Source organism: Poecile atricapillus, chromosome W (genome assembly GCF_030490865.1).
Source record: "Poecile atricapillus isolate bPoeAtr1 chromosome W, bPoeAtr1.hap1, whole genome shotgun sequence".
NCBI classification, from domain to species: Eukaryota; Metazoa; Chordata; class Aves; order Passeriformes; family Paridae; genus Poecile; species Poecile atricapillus.
This window is the reverse complement of record NC_081288.1, coordinates 44,602,491-44,626,912: the sequence shown is the minus strand read 5'-3', so window position 1 is coordinate 44,626,912 and position 24,422 is coordinate 44,602,491. Positions and strand designations below refer to the sequence as shown.

General features: G+C 39.4%; 1 protein-coding gene across 2 annotated transcripts in view; it reads right to left on the bottom strand.

Moving 5' to 3' along the window:
- The window catches only part of LOC131592490 (chemokine-like protein TAFA-2), a 180,669-nt gene extending 161,492 nt beyond the window's left edge, over nt 1-19,177 (bottom strand). For both annotated transcript variants that reach the window (XM_058864034.1, XM_058864033.1), the window contains exon 1: nt 18,973-19,177. The gene's annotated coding sequence lies outside the window, so the exon portion shown is untranslated. The remainder of the gene's footprint in view (nt 1-18,972) is intronic.
- Nucleotides 19,178-24,422: the final 5,245 nt, after the last annotated feature.

The window sequence follows — 24,422 nt, the reverse complement described above, 5'->3', positions numbered from 1 at the left end:
AAAATGCATTGAATTTCAGTCCCTGCACTTAAGAGCCGCATCTTTTTATCTCAATGCTGTAACAGCTCTCTCAAGCATCAGAAGTCCACAGTGATCCTAACCTTGTAGCTGACACAACAGCATCCCCTGCCTTGCTAAGCTTTCTAACTAATGCACAATGGCAAAGGACCTTCTTGTCACCTACCTGGACTGTGTAACAGCCACAGCCACTGAACTAAATAAGCTGAACCAGAAATGCCAACCCATCCTCTGTGCAATGAGCATGCAGCTCTTACAACAATTTGTTTAGTGGACGAGACCTAAAAATGTTTTAAATCACATTTGGCTAGAAGACAAAAATTTCAATTGAATGAAATGGGAAAAAAGAAATTTGACACACTACTTGCAAACAGCAAATTTCTCTCTCTTGGGAATGTTTTGAACAAGTCTTTGGAAATAAACTCACTGCAGGTATCATTACAGTAAAGGCGTGCAAAAATATTATTTAGGCAAAGGATTGTTTGAAGAAGGTGATTAGCTTCTCTGAGTAGATTACTTGATTACAAACCTTAGTAATGTCCATCGCCTTTTTCCAGGATTTCATGACAGCTTTTTAAGCAAGCTGCACATCCAGAAAATTTTCAAAACTTCGACCTGTTTAGTGTAGAGAAGAATTTCGTACAGATCTGAGACTCTTCTGGGCAGATAGATTAGCAAGTAGTTTAAGTTTGATTTAACTAGGGAACTTGATTAAAATACAGTGTTGATTTTTCAGCATATGGGCTGAATTGTATGCACATAATCTTGTTACATGTGCAAATGACAGTAAGTTATGCAGGCTGTCTCACAATTTGCACATGCGATCTTAATTTGTCCTCACAGGAAGTTCCCACACGGAGTTGCAGAACTGCAAATTATAACAGAGGTCAATGGAAGCTCTAAGAACTTCAGATCCCTAACATAAAGTACCATGGACAAGCATCAGCTGAAAATGCTGCACCTGCTGTCCAAAAAGTGCTTTGACTGGGGATGATTTGGTTTATTGGCTCTGAGAAAGACATCTGCATCACCCAAGGTGAAATCTGCTGTGTCCTCATGTTGAAGTTTTATTCCCATGGACTCTAAGCGCTGCTGCTGAGGTAGCCCAGCAGGTCAGATGGACACCACAAAAAACAAGTGAGCTCCCCAGAAAGCAGACTTCCTGGTCTACATTTAGAGTTTAAAAGTAGAACAAAAATCAAGATTTTAGCGAGTTCTTTTTATGCTCTCTTCTGTGCTGCTGTGAAAAGGAAATAAAATGTATGTAGAATTAAGTAACAGCAGAAAAATTTCTTCTGGGATATGATGCTGATGTATTCATTTGGGGAGACTTGTGAGGAAATGAAAGGTCAAAGTATTCAGAAGAACTTGTAAAGTTCTGCTATCTCCCTTCTATTTTATCATAGGAATGGAGACTGATTATAAATAGATCTATATGGCAATAAAAATAAAACCTGCTCAAAGCTAATAATGGTAAAGATTATAATTTAATGTAAATAGTGCCCCCAACTTAATAATGCAATCTGCTTATTATGGAGAAAGAACTTACTGACTCTTGGCAGATATTCACTACAAACAAAATATATAAATATCCTGATTAATATAGGTCCTACAAAAGCCACAATAGCCTAAAAATAGGCTAACCATCAGATATCCTGTTTTAAAGCTGTTGTTGCATAGCTCATGGGAATTCTATCCATATGCAGGCTCATGGCTCAGTCAAAATCTGGTCCAATATGTAATGGTGCTTTGAACCAGGGCTGAACAAAGTTCATCCCTCCTTCATTCTTACCTAAATAGCATTCACCATCAGTTCAGCTGTACAAAATGCTGATGTTAATTCTTTCTATTATAGACAGGCCCTAGGGTTTTAAACTGCATCCATCAATATATGTATATCTATCCACTCTAACATTTTAAGACAGATTACAGGTCATCGGTTTTGAAGCTTGCAATTGCAGTTGTCATATGATACCACAGATAATGTACCATAATTTTTTAATTTGTATAAGCATTCTAAAGGAAAATTTAAAAAAAACTTTTTTTTTTTTTCTGAAGGATACATTTATAGAGGAGGACAGCTGAGTATGTAACAAAGAAAATATTTATTCACTGAGAGAATTCTAATCCTCAAATTCCTGGAGGTTACAAATTTACCTACCATAAAACATTTTAAGTCTGTACTACAAGCAGCAAGAGAAACCTTTTTTTTTTTTTTTAAATGTTATATATTTGGTCATTTGCATATTTTCTTGCAATTAAATGGTAAAAATGGTAAAATGGTATTTAGGATCTTTCCAACCATAATTAACATTTTCTCCTGTTTTGCAATTAATTAGAAAGTTAGAAAACTGTATTACTAAATATTGGTTGGATATTTAATCTCTAATTAGTCAGATATTGATGTCCTGCTAATAGAAGTGTCCTGCAAAAAAATACTTCGCAAATACAGCTATGGGAGGAATCAAAGCAGGTTCTTCATAAGAGCCTTGAAGACCCTCAGCAAATAAAAATACAGTCAGAAATTACTTTGCATCTACTGAGAAAAGAGTAATTCTGGGGAAAACAAAAAAAAGGGCAATATAGGGAGAGGGTACATTGCCTAATCATATCAGAAATGGGGCCCAAGCATTCTATTTACTAAGTGAATTCAAAAGTTGCTGTCTAAACTAAGAATCACTTCACCACAAAAATGATAAGCAAAAGTACTTCTTCTGTATAAAATTCTCTGTAATTCTGTAGTAAAGAGTTTAAGAATCTAAGAAGTAGCAAAGCAGGTGTATTTCTTACATTACTTATTGCCATTAGGCAAAGGAAGGACAGTTGCTTTGTTTTATGTTGGCCATTTTTTCCCAGTTCCATAGATGGATGCTATCCAGTGCCAATGAGCACAGTGGGAGTTTGGGGACTGATTCCAGTAGACCTATATTCTACAAAGAGCCAAAACTAGAGGAATCACAGTTGAGTTACTCATTAGGAAATCAAAACCCCATCCTTATAACATTCTCAGTATTTTGATAAAACACTAGTGGATGACAGAAATTATATACTTCCCACTTCTCATGGGCCAAGACACATGGACCACTGCCACAGCTACAACCGAGTTATGACTTAGAGCTGTTATGACTTTAATGACAGGCAGATGCAGTGAGGACTAAGGACTGAAAGATTCTCTTGCAGGAATCAGTCTTGCAAGTGAACCAAAGTAAAGGACGGAAAAAAGTTTTGTTTTATCATTGTTCAGCGCCTCAGTCCTGAAAGGTCATGCTAAGTGTCACTGTCACAAAAATACTTAATGCAGAATATGCCTCTTTCAGGACTTTGCATTTGGTTTATTGCTCTGAAATTCTGTAAGTACATTTCTACACACATTCAGTATATGGTTATTCATTCTTGTGGAAACTTTTTCTCTCATTTCCCCATTACATCACAGTCCAATAAATGCTTGCTCTGAAATTAACTATCCTTCTGGATGATGGTCTCAGCAACAAAAACTTAACTGAGAAATAAAATTTGGTTCATGTAATGCTTCTTATAAACTAGAAGGAAAGCTGGAATCAGGTTTTCCAGACCTACCTTAAAAGCTGATTATTTCTTTCTTATTAATACATATATGTATATTATAATACCTAGATTATATTTTATTCTGTGTATATATGTGTAACATATAATATGTTATTATTTTATTATTAAAAATCTCTGATTTATCTTAGAATTATCAGAAACATTAAATCTAGCTTAAAGAGTTTGATTAACAGGCTCATAACTTGTGAGATATTTCAGACTTCAGTCTAATACCAAGACTTTCAAGGGGTAGCAGACGGTTTTTTCACACACCAGGATTTTGTATTAGACTACATCATTAAACAACAGACAAAAAATAAATGAAAACAGAAATTTTAGCAGAAATTGCCTCCAATGTTAATTAGTTTTGTTATTGTTGTATATGATGCTACTGTTCTTTCTAGCAATAACATAGGTAGCAGTATATTCAGGATTATGGCACCCACATTTAGGCACTGAAATATAAGTAGTCAGTTCAGTTAACTAAGTCATAGGTCTGAAAAGACCTTCAAGACCAAGTCCAGCCTTTGCCCGATCACCACCTTGTCCAGTCAACCATAGCAGTAAGTGTCATGTCCAATCATTTCTTGAGCACCTCCAGAGATGGTGATTCCACCACTTTACTGGGCAGCCTGTTCAAATGCTTCACCAGCCTTTCCATGAACAAGTTTTTCCTGATGTCCAGCCTGAACCTCCCCTGGCACAGCTTGAGGCTCTGTCCTCTCATCCTGTCACAAACTGCCTGTAAGAGGCTGACCCCTACCAAAGTACAACCTCCTTTCAGGCAGTTATAAAAACTGATAAGGTCTCCCCTGAACCTCCTCATCTCCAGGTTAAACAGCTCCAGCTCCCTCAGTTACTCCTTACACAACTTTTGCTCCAGACCTTCACCACTTTCATTGCCCACCAATATATTTGTTGTGAGGGGCCCAGAACTTAGCACAGTCCTCAAGGTGCAGCTTCACCAGTGATGAGTACAGAGGGAAACATGATATTTGACATGTTATTGATCTGGTACATCTCTTTAAAGTCCATCCAAATCTCTTAAATATTTTGCCACATTTAAAATGCTCACTACAAATAGTTAAAATGCTACCTTTTAAGGCAAGTTATTCAACTTAACCAACTTGCTGTGATTTGAAGAACAATTTAGTTGATCCAAAGTAGATAGGCACTTTAAAGCAAGCAGAATCACTTTCTAGGTCTATTGATAAGCAACAGGATTCAAGTGCCCAAACATCACCATCGAGAGCCACCTGAAATGCCTTGGGTGAAAGGAGAAGGGATCAGCAGATGTGATGCAAACTGCCTTGCATCTGATTCAGATGGGGTTCTGAAACTATCTGAAGTAGCACTTGGAGGCCAGACAAGATGTTTTAGAGAGTTTTAAATTATGTTATACACCTGAATCCTACCCTAGATTTCACTTTACTATGAAGCTAATGCACTTACCTCCAATTGCAATTGGACACCTATTTTAGGTATCAATCTCAAGCTGAATCCTGCCTTCAATGCCCTTCTTGGTAGGTTATGACCACATTTCCAACACCTAAAGCAAAGTAGCACTGGACTCTTCTTTAAATTTCACAAAGCAGCAACAAGGTGACATACAGTGTTTTACTTTTTGCAGAACACTGAAGTCTCTAAAGAAGGAGTTTCTTTTACCATTAAAATAAGATACCGTCATTTCAAATGTAGCTTTGCAAAGGTTTATTATCTGACAACAAAATAAATCACAATGAAAGGTGTATTTACTTTTGCATAGCTTGTTGCTTTTGGGGGCATTTGAAAAAGAGCAGGAGATGTCCACAAAGGTGTTCTTTTCAGGTCCTGTATACCGGCTCAGGAATTTTATTTGATGATGCACCATTATTACTCTTCTCCACATACCAGGAGGTTTAATACATTTTTGATCAGAGACTTCAAGATTAAAAAGAATAACTTCAAAAAATAAAATTACTACCATATGTTTGAACAGGCAAGGAAACATAATACTACGACACCTGTGAGACTGCTACGTCTAGCTGTATCATTCCAAGACACAAAATTTAATTGCTGGAAAAAGATATTCAGGCCAATCAAGTGACACATGGGGGTGGTAAAACACAACTGTAGCTGTTACCCAGCTTCTGGATATGATAATATCAGTGAAAAGGTAAATTCCAGCCACAGGTTTTATTACTGCTGAAAATGCTGAAAGTTGACTCCACCTTCACCTTTTCAGTCAAAATCAGCCACCCAAAGAGCTTTTATTATATGAGATTCACAGAGTGAATTTCAGAGTATCTGCAATGGTTATGTGAAGGGCTTGACTCTCTTTTCTCTGACAGATCTAGGCCATCTGAGCAGGTTTTAAACCTCCTCATCACCTATGAGACTGAAATTAAATAGGAGGTATGCAGTACTCAGTCTGAAAGCTTTATAGTATTGTAGGATAGCAGGGAAACTGAACACATCAAGCTAACCATGAAAGGATAAGATGCTATTTTAAAAATGTTTTAATGATTGCAGTGTGTCTTGCTCAAGTCCTTTAGCTTTTTCCAAAAAAGCTACTGTGTTACACAGATCTTTGAGCAACTGCAGAAGTCAAACAAACTTGGGGTACCAAATGAAGATACAAGCTGAAGTGTAAGATAGAAAGAACAGACTGTATTTTAAATTCCATTCTATATTTGCTGTATTTGATTCTTAATATCAAAAACAACTTTGAATTTTAAATGTTTCTGTCAGTTTTATTCAACCCTGACCACAAATCAGTTAGACTCACCAACGAAGCCTGGTACTGAAAGTCAGTGGAATGGCAAAATGTTAGCTATGCTCAAAGACAGACAAAGGACTAGATGTCTGAAAGCACTCTGAAGTATGAGGAAGTGCCCTCAAATGGCAAAGAAAGGGGAAAAAAATTAGACCTAGTTCACTGCATATTATACTGTAAAATTAAAACTCTCACAGAAAATTACTACCATAACTTATTATGCTGATAAAAAGAAAACCATGGTGTTGTGTTCCTTTATTACACCACTACTTAATGTAATTGGCATTCATTCATTGGAGTGAGGGGCATTCAATTTAGAGATCGAATTTCTGTAGAAGAATGTATTTATTGGTACATAGAAGTTCCTAATTGTTAGTATATTGCTACTAAATAAAGACATTATTTCATTCAATAACAATTCTTTTAAAAAATAAAAAAAACCCTACCAAAAAAAAATAGTAGTAGAACAATAGATTTTGTTTCATTTTTCAAAGGAAGTATTTCTTGGGCAGAAGCCTAAGTCACAAATTGTTTAAATTAAAAAAAAAGAAAGAAATGGACATTCTCCTGTTCCCCAATTATGGTTTTGTTTTCTTCAATGCTAGAAAGCATTTACAATAGTTAAAAATGAGAAGGCCTTACAAACCAGGCTTCCATAGAAAATCATAGGCAGACATGCTTTTCTACAATGCATGGTGAGACATTTCTGGGAAACACTAATGAAATGTCTTCCAAAAATATGAAAAGAGACTAAAATAAAAATAGAACAGAAGGCAGAGGCCAGGTACAGCTTCTTTCCTCCAAAGTGAAAACAACTACTCAGTGCCTGGACAAATTTGCATTTGTCCTGTAACAGTGTTATGTGAAACACTGTCTGCCACTAACCAGAAAGAATATGACAGAGCATTCATCAAAGTACAAAGAAGTACTTTTCTTACATCCTCAGTTCCTTCTTTTGTTAGATTGTAGTCCTACTTGTTCTCTGACTGTGGCCATTACTGAAGTACCTTAACAGAGAAACTTCTTCACAAAAGAGATCTAATGGATAAAAACTAAAAGTCTTTACTAAGATCAGACCCACTGGAGAACCTCAGTTGATAAAAACAAAACAGAGAAATTGTTTGTCCGCTATACTATTTTCTTTTCCAGTGGGCTCCAATCACTTATTTCATGACAATGAATTAAGTTCAAGAATTGTCCTGATATGAGGGGAAAGGAGAAACTACAGCAAAAAAATTATTTTCAAACAATACCCTCTGCCAGAAACAATCACATTGTGGGAACCAACTTATCATTTTATAGAGTTCCACCATCCATTTCTCTCTACTTCCAACACTACTTGTAGTCCAATACCTAAAAACATTACAGTAGGTCTGATTCACTCTTTGGCAAAGCCCAATTTAAAAAATGTTAATTACTCAACAAATAAGAACCCCAAAAGTGGAAAAACAGATAGATGTACCTTAAATAATTCCAAAGTTTCATCACTATTATGATCATCACTGTGGGTCTGAATCCCATAGCCCACTCCTGATCTAGGAATATTCCATATATACAGAAAAACTATGTATGTTTATCTCATGGTCTCAGTTGATAATGTAGACTGTCACACAACTATTCATATACAGTCAGTACATAATGTTTTAAGGATTGTTATACTTACAGAGATAAATATATTTTACATGCAAAGGCAAATACCAGCTGTAAATAAAAAGAGGAATAATTATATCTATGGAGGGATAATAATTAAAAGTCATAATGGCTTGGTCAGTAAATGGAAAAGTGTTCTTTTCAGGTGTTAGATGAAAGTTACACACATCTTCTGGGCAAGACCAGAATACACACAGAAATTAGAAGAACCAGACAGCTACAAATTGTCTCCCCAGGAAGGAGGCCATGAATTACCAACAGTTATTTAAGGACACAAAAAAAGACACAGAGACTGAAATGTGCAGCTCATAGAATAGCTGAGCATGGACAAAGCATGGAATCATAGCTACTTACTTTTTCCAGTAAAACAGTAATGCTTTGGAAGGATTTGGTATATGCAGACTATTTTATCTCTTTGCTTAATGGGTAGGAAGTTTGGGAGACTAAAAAATAGTTTGCTTTAAAAATCTGGCTTTGAATCACCTGAATCATTCACTAGTGAGAAATATTTTATTATTTCAGCTGACAGAACTAGGCCTGTCATGTTACTATGATAAGAAACCAGAGAAGATTGCAACTGAACTAAAGCAGTGCTGAACCAAAAAGTTGCAGAGAAATAAGGGGAGAAGTAAAGCCATCTGCTTGACTAATTACTCACCTTACACTTAGCTATTTTCTCACAGGGGTGCAAAGGTGCATAAGGCACTGGTAAATTGTGATCTTACAGTATCCAAGACAGAAGGGAATACACAATATACCCTTCTGTTACAATGCCAACAAGGATTCAATGTAATACCAAAACTTCTCAGAATATTTTTCTATCATATGTATCTTGTATTCATTCTGAATCTGCATTTAACATCTATGGATTCAGAGAAAGGAAATTTTCTCACAGGAGTATTTTCAATATTGTTCCCACAAAGTAACTGTGAGAATGAGGTATGAGCTCTGATATGCAACCAATGAAAGGAGTCTATCAGAGACTGTTTTACAACAGCTGGGACACTTCTACTAACTTCCATGGCAGTTTTCCTTCTGTTAATAGTTTCCATATTTTGCCTAAGTGGAACTCGAGGTAGCAAAAAACAAAAATATTACATTTAATGGAATTCATGGAATTAGAATTTACCACAAGGTGATTCTTTGGCAGGTTGCATATACATTTGGTTTGTATCTATTAACTAGATATAATTAATCACAATGACAAAAATCAAGATTATATAGCCTGCATTAGCACATATTATTAAATTTAATAAATACACAGATATAAGGGAACCCGTGAGCCACAAATGTTGAACTCACTCCTTCGTTGTAACTGAGTCAGCTGTAATTTTTGCCAGCTTGTTATTAGACAACCACTTAATTTGAAAAATTATCATAACAAACAGAATATTATCATTACCAAAAGAATATATGAGAATAACATACCAATTCAAAAATGTCCATATCTTTGCAATACATATGGAATATTATTTGTGTTTGTACTCAGGTTTACTCTAAGTATTCTCCTGGGTGAAGAAAGTATATAAACTAATTTTTTTTTTTCATTTAGACAATGCAAAAAACTAACTACTCAGCCAGCCACGAATCTACCTCCACTTTTTGTTCTATTAAAATAGCATATGCAGTAGCCTTGTCTATGTTATTGATGACACCTTGGTGGCTATTGGACTGATTTAGTGGTTCTTAGGAGTCTCCAAATATAAATGAATCCTAATGAGATAATCCCTAGTGCATGGAGATGAAGGAATGCTATCTAAATAATGCCACTTCTGTTGCAGAATTGGTTTCAAATTAATTGTTTCTTTCTAAAGCTATAATTATCGGGAGGAATGCAGTTAGTCAGAAAAAATGAAGTTAAAAGGTGCATAATGTCTAATAGCTCATTAAATAGAAAATACATTGTAAATTTGGGAATCAGAATGACTTGCAGCTAACTGTGAGATGATGGGTCATGCACATGAAAAGAGACTTTTTGGCAGGAAAGCAATTTGGTAATGCTGACTGCAGTCTGCCTTTACTTGACATTCGGAAAGATCATATGACACCAATGCAGATGAGGTGAACAGTGAAGACAAAAGGAAGGGCAAGAAGAACTAGAGGAGAAAAAGTTAGGTTATGAGCAGCCGAGGCATGATGAAGAAGGAGAGAATATGAGTGTCATTATTGGGTGTTCAATTTTTAAAGTGGAAATGGGAACAAGTGTCATATTAAAGAGACTTGGAATATTCAAGCAGCTATAGCAATAGCTAGGTCAACATTTTCCTCACAGAGGGGTTTTATGAAGAGTTCATTTGATGAATAATTAGTCATTTTTAAATTTCTCTTCCAATGAAAAAACACAGTAAGTGTGTATTTACTCTATGTCAAGTATATTTTTTATATAATGCAACAAAACAAGTCCAAAGACCATTTGAAATACTTAATAATAATTAAGCTGTCAAAAAATCCTCAAACCTAAAACATTATATCACAGCCTCAGAGGGAAAGAAGCTCAGAACAGCTGATTTAGGCTTAAACTTTCTCCTACTACATTTTCCGCAAGCAGTGACCCCAACAATTACACAGGGGGACGCAGACATGATCAGAATGGGAGAAGGCAGCTCTGTCTTCGCATGTACACACACAGGTGCATTCCACACCAGCCTGCACAAACAGAGTCATCTAAAGTTCCAAGGCAATGTACAAAGAACTGCAAGCTGTGGGCTCAAAATCACATCTGATGCAAGAAGAGAGAAGGGGAATAAAGTTACCCAGAGTTACATTCTTTTATGTTGTTAGGCTTTGGTCACAAGCTGATCTACGTGGTAAAACAAAATCTGGAGTCACCAAAAATACTTCTAACAATGTACTGTTTTATCTGGGATAGAGTTACCTTTCTTAATAGTAGCTCATTGCATTTCAGATCTGTAACCCTGAAGAGACAGCAGCCATGGATAAGGCCACAACACAGCAGGTACACCCCTGAAGGGGCTGTGGTCCCAGGATAAAGCCATACCAAAGCAGTGAAGCACACCTCAGACTGACCACACCTATGGAATAGTCCACACTGCAGCAGATATATCCCTGAAGAGGCTGTGGTCTATGGACAGACCCATGCTGGAGCAGCAGCAAGCACAGAAGTTCACTGCAATGTAAAACCATATGGCCTGGTCCAAAGGGGCCAGGCATGGAGATTGTAACAGATATACATTTAATTGCCATTTGATTTGACTACCCATGATTTGACTTGTGTGTTAAAGAAGGAACCACCCAAACCAGTTGAGGACAACCCTCCAACAACCAGTGCAAGTGCAGCAGTGACCCAACCTCAGCTGGCTTTTGTGCCCAGTAATTCCACACAACAACCACCTCTCCTCTCCTGAGTGATCACCATAACAAACAGAATCAAAGTCAAGAACTAGATGAACTCAATTGCCGTTTTATGGACATTATACACTGGTGGGCCATAGATGAAAGGAATAATACCTGCATATATTAGAGAGTGAGAAGTGAGAAGTGAGAAGTGAGAAGGGGTGGTTAACTGAGAGGATACTGGACAATATGGGACCTAAGCGTGATGCAAATTTAAAGAATAAGTGATAGAGATTGTACAGGGTTCGGCTGGAGCGGAGTTAATATTCTTCAGAGTAGCTTTTAAGTTGGTGTGTTTTAGACTTGTGACTAAAACAGTGTTGATAACAGATAACAGAGATGTAACACTGCTGAACAGTGCTTAAACAGAATCAGGGCCTTTTTTCTGTTCCTCACATTGCTCCACCAGTGAAAAGATTGGAGGTGCAGGACTGCTGACCTCAAATAGCCAAAGAGATATTTCATATCATATGAGGTCATGCTCAGCATATAAAGCTACAGGGAAGAAGCAGGAATTGGCATAGATTTCACAAGTCACCGCTGCACGTGATGGAGCCCCGCTTTTCTGGAGATGGCTGCACCCCTGTCTGCCAGTGTGAAGTGCTGAATGAGTTCCTTGTTTTGCTTTGCTTGTGTGTGCAGCTTTTGCTTTACCTATTAAACTGTTCTAACCCAGAAATTTTCTCACTGTTACTGTTCCTATTCTCTTCCCCATCTCACTGTGAGGGAGTGAGCAAGTGGCCGAGAGGGCTGAGCTGCCTACTGGGTTAAACCAGAACAATCATAATGACAGTGTTTACTAACAGAATAATAAAATCCCATTGCCATAAAGGAAAAATGAATTTGCATTAGGGAAAAAAACTCCAATATTTCCTAAATCAGAAGTTCAACCAGGATCCATGGCCACTTCTTTATTTGAACATCCATTGCACAAATACCAACATAATGCCTTCCTTATGAAGGTTTGGACACCTTGGCAGTAATGCATTTTAAATATTACCTTAATTCCAATAGAAGGTTTATCCCTCGTGAATCTAGACTTAACAGAAAAAAGAAGGATCATAATAATGAGAAATGTCAGTGTACTGGCTGATAATACCATATCTAAATTTATGGCATTTTATGTTAGCATATAAATACAATATTTCTTGTGTCTTGATTCCAGTAAGCCCATAGAACTGAACTTATCTCTCTGTATTTGCTGCTGTTACCGGATCTTAAGATAAAACTTTCCATCTTGTTTAATAATAGCTTATTTTTTGCAATGCATAGATTGAATTTTTTTACACTAAATTTGCACAGGTAGCAGAGTCTGAAGAGAGGATATAACCTAGAGAGGGCATTCTTCTCTTGAAATGATGCTAAAACAGATCTTTTTTCTGCAGTTAGGCTCTAAATATGACCTAATTTCCTGCACAAATACCAGAACCAGATATACTTAGTCAGAAAGTGATATTTTACTTTGGTTCCATAACAACAATGCCACATTTGAAAACTTACACTATTGTAATTGTAGCCTCTAACTCTTTAATACAGAGTACCCATCTACCTGTAGAATCTTTCTGAAATTTACCTGATGTTTTATAGTCTCTCTTCTGAATATAATGGGATTTAAGCTTCATAAAAGGTGTAGGAGTGGTAAACCACTGAAATCAAGCTCAAGTCTTAAATTTGTATCCAGAATACAGACACAAAAATAGTTGTCAAAACAGCACCCCACCTACATGCCTTCCGCAGAGATCACCCTAAGCACTTAGCAATATTTATTCAGGCTCACTTCACAAAAGACTTAAATCACATAAATAATTTGATCCCATTGAAGCCACACCAGCTGAAATGTCTCTCATGATCAGACCTCAAGTTTTGCCTCTCTGCACACAGCAAGCACGCATCCTAATTCGTCCCAGTGATGACTTTCAGGACTTGGACATTTCTACAGTTCAAACCAAACTAAGACTACAAATTCATCTTAGATAAACCACGAGACAAGCTTCAGATGGTACCCACTTTCATCCCTCACTGAAAAAGATCCATATTTCAAACACTTTACAACATACAAATAGCACAGAAAGATATTACCTTTCTTCAGAGCCATCGAGCCATTCTGTGTAACTTTGCAGTGTCATGAAATGCAATAACAAAATAGCCAGTGACAAATTATGGTTGAGCCTAGAATCTGAAAGGCCAAACAGATATCTTAAATGGGAACAAACACTGAAAGTCTCAACCAAAAGGGGATCTAGAGTACATAGTTTAGATGCAGCTCACCGCTCTCCCAAATGCACAGTCATGAGGTCAAAGGCAGCACCTGTCCTAAGAGTGCATGACTACATGTCAAAGGCTTTGCTAGAGGTTCTCTCATACACAGTTTCACAGGGTGAAGGGCAAGGCAAGGAGCAACCTGTAACCAGGAAAATGGTCCTGTATAAAGATGCTCAGATGATGAGCATTTTCAGCATGAAAATCCACTGGGTGACCCAAGGACTGAGCCACACCCTCTACCCCATCCATGACACAACCTGTCAGACAGAGATGAGGAAGAACACTCACTCCATAACTGACTGCTATGTGGCAAGATGGATCAGAGGCCACAGCTCGGCCTTATCAATATGTGATGCAGAAAATGCAGTGAGGGAGTAGAAGAAATCAAGTATGAGAGTATTACTGCCAATGTGAGAGACTAGTCAGGTCTGTGCTCCTGTCTCTAAAAGAGCTGGTGTGAGACTGCATGTTACTGACAGATTTATTTTAGAAATGTTTTATATCCTGCTTTTAAAAGTGAAAAATAAAGCAAAAGCAGTACACTAAGCAATTGCAGTTTGGTTCTTGCAATTTAGTTCTTGTAAGTAAGATAAATATGCAGTACTGCAATACTGCCTCCTTGCATTTCAAGAAAGAAATTGCTTTATTGGATCAAGACAGTGGTCCATCTAGTTCAGTACCTCATCTTCAAATACTGGACCTTAATATAGCAACAGAGGAGGCAAGAAATATTCCACAGAGAAAAGGCCAGCATACAACCAAGACTAAAAATTAATCTATTTTAAAAGTCTTTGATATTTCCTGACTCATTTATTAATAGTTTGCTATTTATACAACCAGCTAGGTTTGTTGATCTGTGATTGTTTATTATTTACTTGTGAAGTTTGCTAATGTAAAGCACCTTCTGCAGCTTCAGCTTCATTTTTTCATATAGGCATAGAAGATTACCAAACACAGGAGTCAAAAAAAGCTATGTGTGCTTTCATCTGAGAGCTACCCTGTACCATGGCTTTCCCCTTGGCATGGTTAAAGGGATGCTCACAGCTGAGGCAGCTGTATACAACGCTGTCCTGGTGCCAAGAGACCTGTGTTCAAGTTTCCTATTACAAGATCAGCAAGATGTGAGGTGAGACAACTAGAAAATGAAAGCTATGAACATAGTAGATCAGGAGGTTTGATAAGCTTCAAAGATGAGAGGAAAAAAAAAACATTTTCTAACTTTTTACACATGCAATTATATAAGCAATTCTTCCATGCAACAAAACATACAGGAACTTCTCTTATAAGTGTTTAGTTAAGGACTAAGGATCAAATCCGTACAAAGCATTTTCCAGGGCTACTTCAAGCAACAGCTACAGCTGTAGTGCAATTCTACAAATCACTCTACTGATGTATTCAGACAGAAGAAAAAGCTAAGAAAGCTTTTTTCAGTGACTTCATCCCATTTTATCTAACTATGTAGTGCCATGCCAGACCAGGTAGTTATGCTAACTACCATAACTAAAGCATAAGGTCTTTGCCTTCTCCTTTCTATCTCCAAAGTGGTTTTCAAAACTCACAACATGAAAGAAGCTATGTGAAGATGCCTTGAATTATTTATCTTAAAAAGGTGAATGTTCTGCACTAGTAGTATGAAGAGGTACATTAGGTGGCCATTATTATTTTGTTATCTCTTTTGATAAATAACTCACTACATATGGCATACAAGAGTGGCTGGCTTGGGTATATAAAGAAACAAAGCATAAACCCCACTATCTCCTCAAGTTCTACCAGGAGCAAAAGGAGATAGCTCTGCAGCTGTCACCAGGAAAAATGAACAACATTACTGTTGATGTTTTCACATTCATTCTTATGTCTGGTGAATGTTATATGTGTGAACTTAGTCATGAGGAAAAGTGCTTCAAAGTTAATATTAACAGTTTATAAAACGAAATCACTCAGCCAAATTTCCTGTTGAAATAGCCCTAAGAGTGAACACGTGTTTTTAAAAAAAAATTCAAATGTGAAAGTGTGTGCTTACATTAGACTCTATGAAGCTGACTGAGTATAGTATGTAATTGTTTTCTCGTGCTTTAAAAAAAAAAAAAAGAAAGCAAAATCCTTCTAAGTACACTCTTAAATTCAGTGATCTAAGAATAATGGAGCAAATACTCCAGCTGGTTTAAAATGTCAGAGCTACAACTACTCCAAGGGAGCAATGAAAGTCTACATCTGTTGGGGATATACCTCAACACAAAAATGATCATGAACAGGGACAGGTCAGTATTCAGATCTGCTGGCATAGGACCTTTCTGTTACACTCATCCTTACACAACTTCTGTCTCAATGCCTTCAAAATTCAGCATTTCAAAAGGTAAATGAAAAATGTATTTTCTAATAAAAAGCTGTTGGTACCTGAATTACTTGGACATGCAATAGAAAAATGATGAAAGACATTTAAATGAGATGTTTAAATACAGACTGGAAATATGAAACTGAAGATAATTAATTAGATTGTAGGGTCTTCTGTTGCTTTAGCCTCTGTATTACCATGCAGTCTTTGTTTACTGCCATTTATCTTCTTTGTTTGATGACACTTGACTAATAAATACATTGATGAATTGCATCTGTAAATGCCATCCATACATCACAAAAATAGGATGTACTCAGAGCTTCTGGCACATTGATGCTAAAGGATTTTGTTTTATTTGAACTTTCAGTACTTAACAAAGGAAATATTACTGCTCTGCTGGATAAATTTCCTGATTTTTATTTTAATTTTCAGTGAGCAAACAGCTGCAGAATAATGTGACTTAATGAAGCATTTCTAATAAAATCCTGCAGAAGATAAAACACAGGCATAGAACCGCTTGCTCACTGATAGTTGCATCGTTCAGAATAATTTTTCAAGATGGTGATCACATTTCTGTGTAGATGAGTATTAGGTATTGTGATTTTCTGTCTTCCAAGTCAGTGATTTCCTTTAGTGAGATAAGTAGTTAGCACTGTTGCATTACTTATTTATAGTAAGCAAAACACACAACATAATAAATGCAACATCTTTCTAGTACATTATTTAGGCTTTACACTGGTTGGTAAGTAGCAACACAGACAGCAATAAATTTTGGTGTGAAGATACTCAGATCTGAAAAACTTCATGGTAATATTTTGCTTACCAAAAACATACTGCCTATATTTGTAAAGATGTCCTTTATCAAGTCTGTCATCATCTGTGATGAAATTATGAAACTTCTTGGCTGCTACATTTTTCTCTGCCACAACAATTCAGTGTAAAGTATTATTTGCTTTATTTAAATCTAGATAGGGCTCAATGAATCATCACTTTGCAAGCTGCCAGTAAAACAATCTCCAATATCCATCTGTACACACATCTATTTACTTTCATTCAGAACAAGTTTTTCATGTATTCCCTACCAGAATAATCAAGCGCTCTACAGGCATCCACACAAAAAGCTGAGATCCCTCAGATCGTAAGAGAGGTAAAAAAGTTAACCTATGTGTCCAGTATGATTATAGATATAGGCAGCTTAGTCATCATTCCCTGATTAAAACAGCAAGACAGAATCAAGGTTTTATCTCAGTCACCCACTACCATCAGTGTATCTAAAATTAATATCACATTTTTGAAGGACCTTCTATGTATCAAAAAATATGCAGAACCAGTGAGCAGTAAAACTGATTTGTTGTATCAACTGAGCAAAGCTTTCCACTGAAATTATGGTACTTAGGTAGTTTACATTTGTAAGACTAACTACTGGAAATTGGGACTATGTGAAACAAAACCCACATGGTTTTCAATACTGTCTCAGCAGCATCAGCTCTCTGAAATAAAATATAGATAGTGAAATTTATATTAATTACTTTACTAGTGTTAATTATACACTCACAAAACAATTTAGTCATCAGTATGAGATGACAGCACAATTACTGTGAAAAAGTATAATGAAACTTGTAACCTTTGCCACCTCTGATAAAAATACCTTAGTATGCTCTTTCCCAACTTCAGCAAAGCTATCCTCCTAGTACCACTGAACTACTGTTTCAAGTGTGTACCCAACACTACAGGAAAGAATCTTAATTTCTCAATTTGACTTAAATTAGCCCTTAAAGCAGCTTTAAAGCGTTAAACATACAGTAGGCTGAATGCTAAAGTCTGAAATTAGTTGGTAAGACAGAGAAAACAGATAACAATTATCATTTAGTCAATAGTAATTTATATGTATCCACTGTGGTGCAAAGACCCTATGACCCCGAATCCTTTATGGGGTTTTCAGAGATAGGAGTTGAGTATGTTTATTATTTAAATTGACAGTTCTGCAGGAGTCAAAGCACAGTTCTTTAAATACCGAGCCAGTGTCTACTAGGGGGAGGGAGGTAGAACTGAGGTACTTGAAAAAAAATACTGATAAGCTCCAGGCAAAAGCTAGAAAGAGAGAACTGTAACTACACATATAATTTAAAATGCTTTAAGCAATGATTTTAGCTCCCGAAGGAATGAAACATACAGAAGAGCCAAGTGTGGCAAGTCCTAACAGGGCAGTGCAAGCTCTTGCTCATTATTCTTTGCACTGATAACCTGGTGTCCAATCCTACAGCTCCACAGGAATAAAGCAGGTTATTTTAAAACTTTCTCTTGCTAAACTATAAATGGGATGCAATAAGGGAAAAGCCCTCTCTCTGTGGCATACAGAACCTGCAACATAAATTTAGTAGGTAAATAAACTCACCGAGATGCAAAGTAAGCAACGTGGATAGAAAAGGTATGTTTTATACTATATACCCACAACTTGGAGAGCACTACACATAAAATGAAACGGAGCCATGATTCTTCCCTTTATAGCTTTTTTTGTTTGTTTGTTTTCAGAGGACGCATAATGCCCGCTCCTTCAGCCGCTCTCTTGAAGGCGGCCGATAAAGCGTCTGGGCAGAGGAACCCCCAAGTGCCCGAAGGTCCTGTGAGTTAGCAGTCAACCTTTTCATAAAAAGTTGAAAACCGGGTGGGTTCCCCTGCTCCCCCCGCATCCCTTTCGGCTCTGTTGATCTATTCTTTTAAGTAAAATCAAAGAAAATTATAAGGGAAAACAAAAGTCTTGAGGGTCGCCCGGCGAAAGGCTGTAGCCGGCTGCTCCAGGTGCCCAGCAGAAGGACGGCAAAGCAGCTCTTCTTCACATCGTCCAACTTTAGGGCAACGGGAGGGCGCAGCCGGCGGCAGCCGCTCCTCACACCGCACACCTGGCCCCGCCGCGGCCGCTTGCGCCCGCCGCCCGCGGGGTCTCCGCCAGCCGCCAAAGGCATCTCCCGGCGGCCCCGCCAGCGCCCGGACAGACACACAGACAGACATACGACCCTGGAGCGCTCCGCTCACCTACCTGCAGTCCCGATTCTTGCTAGAAGCGCCTAGCGATCGGCCGCCTCCCGTCCGGGGGCAGCTCCAGCCTTACCGCCCGGGCATCGCCGGCACACGCCCCGCGCCCCGCCAGCGCTCGGGGGCATGGAGCGGCGCCGTGCCGCACTCCGCTCGGCTCCCCTAGGCTCGGCCGGGCTGGGGCAGCAGCCTCCGCGGGGCCCGGCTCTCTCCCCACTCCTCTCTGGGAATACACCAGAAATCCGGCTAAGAGATGCTAGAGGAAGGGTGAAGTAATTGGGAATGGAGGGAAGACTTGAAGTGTTTCTTGTGCACGATTTCAGAGTATTAAAAAAAAATTTAAAAATTAAAAAACACAGAGGACGAAGTATGGTTGAGCTATCGGAAAAGCGGAGATGGGAAAGTCCTGCAGGCTAGTACGGCTCCGGCCGCTACGCCAGCTGCGCGTGGTCCCGATTCAGCCCCGCTGGCAGAGGAAGGAGGAGAAGCCGGCGCGTCCTGCAGCAGTCCCTCCGTTAGAGCATCTCTGATTGGTGTGCCTTCCACACACACAGCACGACTTCCCCCTCCTGCTGCCTCCTTCTCTCTCTTGGGAAAAGTAATTGGAGAGCGAGAGCTTCACCTTCAGCAGCTTCAGCAGCAGCAGCAGCCGCCCTCGCCCAGCCTGCGCGCACCGCACCGCGGAAGGGCGCGGAGACGCCCCGGGCGCCCGGACAGACAGAGGCAGTTCCAAGCGCGCCCTCCGCGGCGGGGGGGAGGGAGGAGGTGGAGAGAGGTGGGGAGAGGGAGAGACGCCCTTCTCCTCCCCCGTATTTACCCGGCCACTCGCGGCTCTCCTCCCCAGCCCTTATGAGGGAGCAGGTCCCAGCGGCCGCCGTTCTGTCTGAGCGAAGAGGGGGCTCAGCCGGCAGCGCACACCACCGCCGCCGCCCGCGCACACCGGGGCTTGGGCCGCCTCCCTCCGCAGCGCAGCTCTCCCGTCTCTCCTCTCCGAGCGGCGGGGCGGGGGTGCGAAGTTTACGCACAGGCGCATGTGGCCGGGGAGATCCCCGCGGACCCCCGGTGGCCCCGCCGCAGCTCCCCGAGACCCCTCTGCCCCTGCGGCGGGACGCTGGGCGGGCGGGGAGGGAGCCACCGAGCCGGGCAGGGCAGGGCAGGGCAGCTGCCCTGGGGAAGGGGGGCCGCGGCTGCCGGAGCAGGGGCAGGAGGGACGCGGCGGCGCCGGCGGCAGCCAAAAACTGGACTGTGTCTCCCTCCAGAGGGAGAAGGGAGTCACGCACCGCAGCTCCGGCGGCGGGAGAGCCGAGGGCTCGGCCGAGCCTCTCTTCGCTGGGCAGTGGGGTGGCGAGCGTGGTCCGTGCAGCTGCGCTCGAGAGGTAGTGAGGAAAGGTAGTACGGGTCAGTTCCTGACGGCCTCTTGTTTCTCTCAAGACACCGTAAAGACGGGTGGAGGGTCGCGGTCGTCTGCCACGACTATAGATTAATAAGGGGATGTGTTGCTGAGTGAGGAGAATTAAAAGCAGAGTTTTTAAATTTATTTTGCTGTGTTCTGTGCCATTCAAAAGGTGATGCAGAGAAGTGGAGAGAGGTAAAAAAGAGGAGAAAGAAACCTTGTTACAGTGATATGATATCAGAGTTAAGTTCTCAGTTTTGTCCTGTAATTCTGGCCCACTCCTAGATTAGATGGGGATGAATGCATGTTGGGTTTTATTTTCAATTCTACAAGCTAGTATAATCACCAGTTTTCAGAAAAGAACCTTTTGCTCAGTCCTTAACTGTTAGCACATTTTACATGATGTTCATAACCAACTCTGTCAGAAACAGAAGAGGGAAGTGAAACAATTATTTCCATGTTGTTGTTGCTGGAGTTCTTCTATGCAAGCAAGCATCTGTAGAATGTTTGAGCTCTTTTTTTTTTTTTTTTTTTTTTCAAAGCAGACCAAAAGATCCATGCAGTCAAAAAAATAAAAAATAAAGAGGCAAAACAAAGGCTTAATGTTGACTGCTCTGCATGGAGTGATGCAGCTGTAGGATGAAATACAAAGAGGCTGGTATTGAAAGGGCAAGTTAAAAGTAGCCTGGTGTGTGACTGTCACAAGCGCTGTTGCAGAAACCATTGCAGTATGCATACATGCCTGATGCTGACTGCAGCCAAATTAAAAGGCTGCTAGTTGTAAAGACAAATATGATCTTGTCTCATTCATTGGAAGCTGATACAATAACTTCAGAATTTCCCTATTTGGTAACCACGTTTCTAGATTTGCAGACAGCTAAAAAAATAATTTAGCGGGAACTGGAAAAAGCCAAGATTGTGCTGCTATCAGCACCACAATTTCAGGAAAAGAGATGTATCCAGACTAAAGTCAATCCATGGGGGTTGGATGCTCCTGCCCCACCAATTTCAAAAAACCAGGGGTCCTGACTACATAGTGGAAAGGGTAATCTTTCCAGCTTCCTGCCTCAGTGTCAGACCACAGGTAATGTTACTCCATTGAAAGCAAACTGTGAAAGCAGTGAAAAATACAAGTAGAGCAACTAAAATGCAACTACAGCAGCTGTTGCACTTTAGATGTGGCAAACACCTTGTTACTATAGGAGCACATGTCCATTTTACCTGCATGTACCATTACACTCAAGTTGACTACATGTTCTAAGACCAGAGGACACTTGCTAATTTCACATTGGTGATCTGCTGTTGCAGAAATCTGGTAAACACATCTGAAGACACAGAACTCTTATCACCAAGTCCTGTGCAAACAACCAAAGAAAAAGTAGCAGACAAAGCAGTAAGTAAGCTGACCTGTTTTGAAACCAAATAATTTTGTCTGTGAAAATATTGAAAACTGTAGTCTTTGTTTATGTCATGATGCTGCTGCGCAAAAGCAGTTCCAAATCTCTTTGTACAACATCTGAAAATCTGAACAAATCTGCAGTACTCGCACACAGCTTGTGTGACACCATGCATATGAAACATGTCCTGAAAGACATGCTTTCAGAAAGCTTCTCTGCTTGCTTTCACAGTATGGTCAACACCCCTGGGAAGAACTGAAACGATCTGTTGCACCTATAGAGTGCAGCTGGTTTTACAGATGCTTACTTGGTACGTCTGACTTATCTCCAAAGGTGCCTTTGTACATGCTGCACATGTACGACATGATAAATTTACCATTTTCTGGAAACACCAGATTGGCAGTCTTTGTCTTACACAGCCTGTATTTATATCTTTCTGACTGGAAAATCCCCAGCTTAATACTGTGGCCTTAGAACACAATGCAGTTATGAACCACAATTATTACATGAATGTTCTCTTTATTCCTTCAGCTTGTTTCATTTTTGAGTTAGTGTCACTATTTCTTACTTTTCATCAATTTGTTGGTCTCTTCCAACTGCTAAAAGACAAGCATAAAACATGAAAATGGGCATTGGCATTTGCAACAGGTGTAGTATTTGGAACAACTTCAGCATTTCCATTTCAAGGTGAATAGCACAGCATAAAAATCAGGAAAGTAAAAACTTGTTTCTGACTAGTTATGTGTGGATATGTTGTTGTATGTGTACGTGTACTGCTGTTCAACTTGTTCACTAGCATCTCCTGGCGTTTTTCCACAAAAATGTTCACTAGCGAATCTTGTACTGTTGTATGGGGTTATTTCTGTCCCAGGTGTTGGACTTGCATTTGTCTTTGAATGTGAGCTCAATTCTCAGGCCTGTTTCCAGCCTTCTGTGCAGCAGCCTCACCCTCCAGTGTATTGACAGTTCCTGGCATTTTGGTATCACCCGCTGGGAGAGTTTGCCACTATCATCCAGGTTGTTAGTGAGGACTGTCAGCAGTTCAGCTTCAGTACTGAACATGGGGAAATGCCACTAGTGACCAGCCACTGCTCTTCAAGCCATGCAGTTCAATCAATCCACACCCGTTTTTTAAACTACCCATCCAGCCTAGGTCTGCCTAGCTATAAGGATGTTGTGGTACACCATGTCAAAAGCCTAACTAGACAAGACAAACACCCACTGCTCCTCCCCAGACAGACAGCCATTTCATTGCAGAAAGCAATTATGTTGGTCAGGCAGAATTTGCCTCTACCAAATCCATATTGGCTATTCCAAATCACCTCCTTGCCCTTCAGGGTGTGGAAATTACTTCCAGGAGAATTTTCTTGATAGTCTTCCCCAAAATGACATGTAGTTCCCCACGTACTCCTTCTTGACTTATTGAAATTGGACATATTTACTATTTTCCAATTATTTAGGACCACTTTCTGTCACCATGATTGTTTGCAGATGTTAGCAAGTGGGGTCATAATGACATCAGCCCACTCCCTCAGGGCATTTGGACACACCTGGTCCCACAGCAAGTCCACTTTGCTTAGATGGTCCCTATTGACTGTCTCCTATCAGGGGTGATACTTTACCTCCCCCCAAACTCACAAAGATGAATGCTGTTTGACTTCCATGACTTACCCATATGGAATATCATATGGAATATCATATGACCAGGTCTTACGCTATTTCATCAGAAAGAGTAAAATCCCCCAGACTGTGAGAACAGTAGCTATTTTGAAATATAAAGATGCTTCTTCCCTATACTTTGTAAAGCACCTAAGCTCCCTAAAGGGGAAAGATTTAAAAACCTGCATGCCTCATTTCTCATTTGCTACCTCCTGACAAGTCACTACTGAGTTTTTTGATATTTTATGTGTCATCATAAGGCACCTTATTTTCTCTATGCATTTGAGATCCTATGTTGCCAGGCATAGCTTCTGAATCTTGCTTTGGGTGAAGCACGTACAAAAATATTAGGTGTTGCAGTATTTTATGCCATTCTACATTTCTTTTTGAATCTAGACTGTAATCCCTGTGAAAAGCAGAAAAAAAAAAAGCCGAACACCAGAAGAATTCAGATCAAAAGTAGCACAATATTTGGCCTCTTCACCTTTTGCATTTAATCTCAAATTTTCTTTTTAACCAATTATTGACTTGGCTATATTACATATTTCATAAGTAACAGGTCTGAGCTTTTTTACACCAAAAGGAAGAGTCCATGGGCCAGATTCTTGGGCGTGCCTATGGGGCTTTATTGCATAGCAAAACTGTAAATGACAAGAATATTAAGTGTAGTACCATCATCTTATTTGAGATAGAGTAAGTATTATTCACCTGTTTGGGAAAAGCCTCAAACTATTCCAGAGGGCAATATCAGCCATTTTCCCTTCTTTTTTCTGTTAAAAAAAAAAAAACAAGTTTTCTTCTAAAACATCCCTTCACATGTATCCGTGGGACTTAAAACAGGAAATAGAAACAACCACTAAATCAGGCATCCAGAGAAAGAAAAACAAACAAGCAAATGAATAAAATCAGGACCAAAATTGTTCACATAGATCTGGCCTTAATTTGGGTTACTGTATTACAGAGGTCATTAGTGCATGCATTTTTCTTAACCTGTTACTATATGAT